Genomic DNA, 6,812 nt, shown 5'->3' with positions numbered 1-6,812 from the left:
TATCTGGAGTCCCTTGTGAGAGAGGAGGTTCACTCCCTAGAACAGACCCTAGGTGCTCGTTTGCAAGCCCTAGAAGAAACTCTCAGTAAACATGACAAAAGAATTAATAAGCAGAAGATCAAGACCATAGAGGTTGTAACATCTCCAAATGGCTCTCATACAATGGCATATCCTGTTATTGTCCATGAGAAGCCAGCAGATGACACACACCCTGAGCCATATATGATATATACATTACAACCAATTTCAACAAGGGACTTTAGAAATATAAAGGAAACAGTAGTTACATATGTGATACACTCCACATACATAAGACAGATGTTAAATTCGTCTTCTACCTCACATAGAATCATTCCAGATGACTGGCATCAGTTAATTTCAGCTGTTCTAGAATATAGCCAGCAGTTACAGTGGAAAAGCTGCTTGAGAGAAGAGGCAAAAAATTTAGAAAAAGTTAAAATCAGAGGTTTTGTGATCTCCCAAGATCAAATACTTGGTGAGGGATGTTTTGCTGACAGGAATGTACAAGCCACTTATGATGAGCATGCATCATCCCTATGCCATACAGCAGCTCTAAATGCTTGGGGAAAAATTCCAGAATCTGGAAAACCAACTGAGATATACACAAAGATATTTCAGGAACTTCATGAACCCTTCATTTATTTTTTACAAAGACTGAACACAGCTATAACAAGAGCTGTGTCAGACAAAGAATTAAGAAAAGAATTAACTGAGTCCTTGGCATTCAACAATGCTAATGCAGAATGCAGAAGAATACTTACACCATTAAAGATGAGATCAGCTCCTTTAGAAGAATGGATTCAATATACTAATGGTGTTCAGTCTCTTAACTACAGTAATGAGGCTTGGATAGGAGAGACAAATCCCAGAGGTGAAAGAAGGCCCCATAGTACCAAATGTTTAAATGTGGTACACCAGGTCATATAAGTAAAAACTGTACATGGGGTACTCCTAGAAGTAATACTCCTAGGAATAGCCTGAACAGGAGACCCCAACCACCTCCTGGATTATGTAGAAGATGTGGCAAAGGCCAACATTGGACCAGTGAGTGCAGATCAAAAGTAGATATACAAGGCAACCCTTTACTGGCGGGAAATGCCTCAGGGGGCCTCTTGCAGGCCCCCAAATCAAATATAGTATGAACATTCCCAGCTATTGTGGAAGAAATTCCTCTCCAGGACAACTGAATAAACCAATGCCTAATGTAAAAACCGATACTGCAATGGAAGATAAAATAGCTTTGATAGATGCATCACAGTTTACAAAGAACACTATAAAACAAATATTTTGGCAGACTTCCATAAATGAACAAAGACCAAAGCTTAGAATTTGAATTGATGGCCTGGTTCTGGAGGGCCTGGTAGCCACAGGTGCAGATGTGACTATAATTACACCAAAATCATGGCATCCGAATTGGTCTCTTCAAGAGGTATATACCCAACTTTTAGGGATTGGCACCCTATCTCAGATAAGACAGAGTTTGAGATGGGTTGAATGCATAGGGCCAGAAGGACAGAGAGGAAGGCTGAAGTCATATGTAGCAAATGTAGCAGTAAATTTTTGGGGCCGAGATCTGTTACAACAGTTGAATACCCAGATTAAAATTCCTACACTTTCAGAAAAGGAATACAGACCAATGCATGTTTCTAGGAATAATATCATGACATGCTATAAAAATCAATCACCAAACATTCCGGCTGTTCACAAACAGAGCACAACTGTTGTTGAACTCTCAGAAGTACCAACTGCCTTACCTTTAAAATGGCTAACTAATAAACCTGTCTGGGTTGGACAATGGCCTTTGACAAAAGAGAAGCTACAAGCTTTAGAACAGCTGGTTCAAGAGCAATTAAATGCTCAAAACATTGAAGAATCTACCAGCCCTTGGAATTCTCCTGTATTTGTTATTAAAAAAAAGTCTGGTAATTGGAGAATGCTGACAGATCTGAGAGCTATTAATAAAAGTAATTCAGCGGACAGACTCCCTATAGACTGGGATGCCCTTGCTCTCTCTGCTACCCAAAGAATGGCATATAATTGTTATTGACTTAAAAGACTGTTTCTTTGCCATAGCCTTACAAGAAAATGATAAGAGAAAAAATTCCTTTCACAGTATCTAATTATAATAATTCTCAGCCAGTCAAGAGATGAAAGGTCTCCCATAGGGAATGTTAAACAGCCCTACTTTGTGCCAATACTTTGTGCAGAAACCATTGGAGATAATTTGTGTAAAGTTTCCACAATCCATAATTTATCACTATACGGATGATATCCTATTAGCTGATCCAAAGTTAGACACATTAGAAAGCATGTTTGAAGAAGTAAAAAAAGTTTTGCCTCATTGGGGACTGCAAATTGCTCCTGAAAAATTACAAAGAAGAGATTCCATTAATTACTTAGGATATAAGATAGAGCTACAAAAAATTAGACCCCAAAAGGTACAACTATGGAGAGATTGATTGAAGACTCTTGATTTTCAAAAGTTATTAGGAAGCATTTCCAACTTACTGGGTATCATGGGAATACCCAAAGTTGGACTACAAAATTTGGCTAATTCTCTAGAATGGGACAAAGAATTAAATAGTCCAAGAGAATTATCAGCCGAAGCTGAGAAGGAATTGTCTCTAGTAGAAAAGACTATTCGAGAAGCACATGTGGATCATGTGGATCCAGAACTTAAATGAATTCTTGTCATTTTCCTCTCCAGACATTCCCCAACAGGTATTTTAATGCAGAGGGAAGATATTATATTGGAATGGATATTCCTACCACATAAACCAAATAAGAAATTAAAGACTTATATAGAAAAGATCTCTGATTTGATTCAAAAGGGCAAATTAAGACTTCGCCAGTTGACAGGAATGGACCCAGCAGGAAATTTCATCACTATGGAAAGATAATGAATACTGGCAGAGAGCCTGCAGTAACTTTTTGGGAGAGATTAACAACCACTATCCCAAAAGCAAGAGAATAAAATTCATAAAGAAGACTGAATGGGTCCTTCCTCACATTGTACGACAAAAGCCAATTTCTGGAGTCCTCACATTCTATACTGATGTAAATAAATCAGGGAAAGCAGGATATAAATCAGAAGACTTAAGTAAAGTGGTACAAAGTCCATACAGCTGTGTTCAAAAGGCAGAACTGTATGCCATTCTTATGGTACTGATGGAATTCACAGTACCCCTCAATATAGTCACTGATTCTAAATATGCAGAGAGTTGTTTTACATATTGAAACTGCTGAATTTATTCCTGATAATACAGAATTACCTTCATTATTCATACAGCTGCAGGAAATCATCAGAAAAAGAGAACATCCTATATATAAAACACATATCAGATCCCATACAGGTCTGCCAGGTCCTCTAGCACAAGGTAATGATGAGATTGATTAGTTACTAATAGGTAATGTGCTAGAAGCCTCAGAATGTCATAAGAAATACCATGTAAATAGCAATGGTTTGAAGAAGGATTTCTCCATCACTTGGCAACAGGCGAGGGATATTGTGAAAAATGTCCTACTTGTTCCATCTATAACCAAACTCCATTACCTGCAGGGAGCAATCCAAAAGGTATACAAAAAATGAAATTTGGCAGATGTATGTGTTTCATTTTGCAGAATTTGGAAGATTAAAGTATGTACATCATACCATTGACACCTATTCAGGATTTCAATGGGCAACTCCTATGAATTCTGAAAAGGCTGATTCTGTGATTACACACCTATTAGAAGTTATGGCCTTCATGGGAATAACTGTACAAATTAAGACAGACAATGACCCAGCATATGTCTCCAATAAAATGAGACAGTTCTTTGCTTATTATAATATAAAGCATGTTACAGGTATACCACACAATCCCATAGGCCAAGCAGTCATAGAAAGATCCTATTGAACTTTAAATGGTATGCTAAATAAACAGCAACAGGTAACAATGACTCCTAGAAATATATTGCATAGTGCTTTATTAACCTTGAATTTTCCCAATGCTGATGAAAAAGGAACAACAGCTGTGGAGAGACATTGGACGACAGACAAAACTCCTGAGCTAAACCAACTGGTTTATTTCAAGGATGCACTGACCTCAGAATGTAAACCTAGATATGTTCTACGTTGGGAAGGGGGTTTTGCCTTTGTTTCTGCAGGAGAAGAAAATCCATGGATACCAACAAAATTAATAAAAATTATATTTGAACAGGAAAAACTCCTTGATGAAGAGAAGGAAAAGATCATCCACCAATGTGACATCTCTACATGTTGTAAGAAAAATTTAACAATCAAATGTTGGGGTAGGGTTCTATTTTTGTCTTTCCAGGATAATGGAAATACAGATCTTCCAAAAATCATAAGGCCTTGGATATCCAGATGTTTACAGCAGAAAGAATCTATTGTTCCTGATCTACACACGGTAAAATCTCACTGTCTAACATCTATCTCTCTATCAATCTAGAAAAGTTGTGGTTCCAATTCAATTATAAGCCAAGCTTGCTTTGGAGATGGAATTGGCTCATTCCTTCTCTAAACCCAAGCATATTGCTAGAAGAAAAGTTTGAGAGATGCTTCAGTTCCGTATCAGAAGAGACCTTTGGTGTGGGACATAAGGAAACCAATAAAAAGGGACCATTGTCTTCTAAATTCTAATTCTCTCCATGCTTACTCTTGATTTCTCAGAATCCTTTCTTACATGCTATGTCCTCTTTAAATCCAAACCTCCCATTTTTGATAACAAATAAGTTTTCCCAATAGCATTCTCAGAAGTCTCCAGAAGGGAGATGGGGCCCCAACAACAACTCTACCCAATTCAGAATGATGCCATGGTAATCATCACCATACTACACTTTTTGCCAGAATTTCAGACAATCTTACCCATTACTCTAAAACTTGCTGCAGAACCTACAGTTAGTCTAACTGAGATTTAATTATCTGAGCTTTCTCATGGTACCCAACAGAGATAACATCACCCCCTAAATGGCAGGAAGAAATTCTAAGAAAACGATGCCCCTTCTCCCTTAGGTTTCATATTTCTTAGGGTTATGGATGATGGTAATAGGGTTGGGGTGGAAGAAAATATTAGACTCAGTATTCTAAAAAAAGGGGGCAGGGAGAAGAAGTGGAATGGATAGGTATAAGATATTATGGTAGATCATTGTATATACTAGTAAACAAATTTAGTAAAATAGCAACCTTAGATAATTTGCACTGTAATTTGTACTGTTATGGATTCTTATATGTTGATACAAATGTAAACTATTTTTATATTCCTGTTTAAGATAATTTGTATATTGATACAAATACAGAACTATAATTGTTATAATGTACATATATTTCTACTCTTATTTGAAATATTTTTATATTGATACAAATGTAAATTTATATTTGCCATACTTTATGTATGTTCTACTTCTGTTTAGGATATTTGGTATACTGATATATATTTAAGATTATTGTCATATTGCATATCGCACTATATATCCCTACATCTGTTATAAATATCTTGTGTATCGTCACAATTTTGAAGTCATCGTTCTTTACCATACATTTGTTCATAGACTGTTTACCTTGCTGACATGAAGCCTTAGTCCTTAGGTTATTTTGGTAGATAAGACTTATAGATTTATATTCACCTATGCCTGTCATCTTGATAGATATGTTAGTTAGGTTATCTTCATAGATATGTTAGTTAGGTTATCCAGATTTACAGATACATAGGTCAGATGGACAGGTAATCTTCAAACACTTCATAGGCCTAGAAAATATGGCCTAGAGTGTATGGTCTTCTTGGCACAAAATGGCCTACTGGGCAAAGAACTGCCCTTGCCTTGACAGCTGACAATTCAAATGCAATGCTGTTCTTTCTGGACAAGCAGGACACAAGGAAAGCGACCATTGTAATCTGCCAAGACAGGGTAAGATGGTCTTTCAGAATTCCTGCTTCTGAAAATGGTCTGCCAGATACTCTAGGCCTGTAGCCAATTTGAATGCACCAACAATGCTGAGAAACATTAGGTGACTGTCCAGGCTGTCAGCTGTCTTGGTCTATTCTTGCAAGGTTCCCGAAATTTGGTTGAATCCATCTTCCATTTCTCAGGTACCATTATGTTCCTTCTCAGGTCTTTGGTGGGATTGAAGACTAGCAGTTATAGTTACAACTTAGTATATATAATATCTTAGATAGAACATATTAAGTATTAGATTCAGTTTCTTTAGGATAGGACACCTTTTGGAATGATCTTTATAACATGCCATTTACCTATGCTCTATACTTCTCTGGATTTTAGTATGTGTTTCTTGCTTGATATTGTTTGCATTGGTTGTAGTTCCTTCCTATTCAGGTCATTATCCCTCATTATTCCTGGAAAATATTTGATAACCATTCATTTGTATATAATATTGTATTAGTTTAGAACCTTCTTATTTAGACAAGAAGGGGGAGATGCAGTGGGTAGCCATTCCAGCTTTGATCTGGAAGTTCCAACCCACATTGAGACTCTGTCAACTGTCACACCTACAAGGCAGGGCCAGGGGAGGCACCTGGTGAACCGAGATCTGGATGGGTGAGTGCTCTCTCTGATTCAGGACCCTGAACAATGGAGATGGACTGAGCAGAGTTCCAGAGAACACCGCTGGAATGTGATACACCTTCCCCAGACTCTGCGACCTACCTATCCCTTAATTTGTAAGTTATACCATTAAATAAATATCCTTTTAACTACGTGGAATGGCTTTAATTATTTCAACAATAAGGGTGCCTGAACTGAATTGACTTATCCCAGTGATCAGATCAATGAAT

The sequence above is a fragment of the Peromyscus leucopus genome, chromosome 14, assembly GCF_004664715.2.
Source record: "Peromyscus leucopus breed LL Stock chromosome 14, UCI_PerLeu_2.1, whole genome shotgun sequence".
NCBI classification, from domain to species: Eukaryota; Metazoa; Chordata; class Mammalia; order Rodentia; family Cricetidae; genus Peromyscus; species Peromyscus leucopus.
The sequence above is the reverse complement of the archived record's forward strand: the minus strand, read 5'-3'. Positions refer to the sequence as shown.